Below are 558 nucleotides of genomic sequence, written 5' to 3' on the forward strand. Positions count from 1 at the left end.
TATATACACACACTGTGTATACACACATATATATGGTAGTGGAAAAAGTAAGTGAAGCCTTGGAATTAATAACTGGTTGACCCCCCCTTGGCAGCAGTAAACTCACCCAGGCGCTTCCTGTAGCTGTGGATCAGACCTGCACATCAATCTTTCATGTTATTATTGAGAATAACCATAAAAACCTCATAGTGCTAGTAGATAAAGTATGTGAACCCTTGAGTTAATGACCTCAAAAAGGCTCAATGGAGTCAGGTTTTATCATACCTGGAGTCTTGTAAAAAAAAAAAAAAAAAGAGTTTGGAGGTGTAGACTAGATCTACTTTGAGAAATAAAAAACACTCAAACCTTTTGAGTTTGCTCCACACAAGAAGAATATGCTTTTGTGAGCCATGCCTTGCTAAAAAGAGCTTTCAGAGGATCTACAATAGAGAATTGTGGATTTACATAAAGCTGGAAAGAGTTACAAAGTGATTTAAAAGAATACAGTTGTGCAAATGGAGACACTTTGGGACTGTGGCTACTTTACCAAGAAGCAAGCGCCCCGTCCAAAAGACCCCA

General features: G+C 38.5%; 1 protein-coding gene across 1 annotated transcript in view; it reads right to left on the reverse strand.

Annotated features, from left to right (window-relative positions):
- Positions 1-558, reverse strand: part of commd8 (COMM domain containing 8) — an 11,863-nt gene that overhangs the window by 5,585 nt on the left and 5,720 nt on the right. The window lies entirely within an intron of this gene.

This window comes from Monopterus albus, unplaced genomic scaffold (assembly GCF_001952655.1).
Source record: "Monopterus albus unplaced genomic scaffold, M_albus_1.0 scaffold40.1, whole genome shotgun sequence".
In the NCBI taxonomy this organism is placed as follows: Eukaryota; Metazoa; Chordata; class Actinopteri; order Synbranchiformes; family Synbranchidae; genus Monopterus; species Monopterus albus.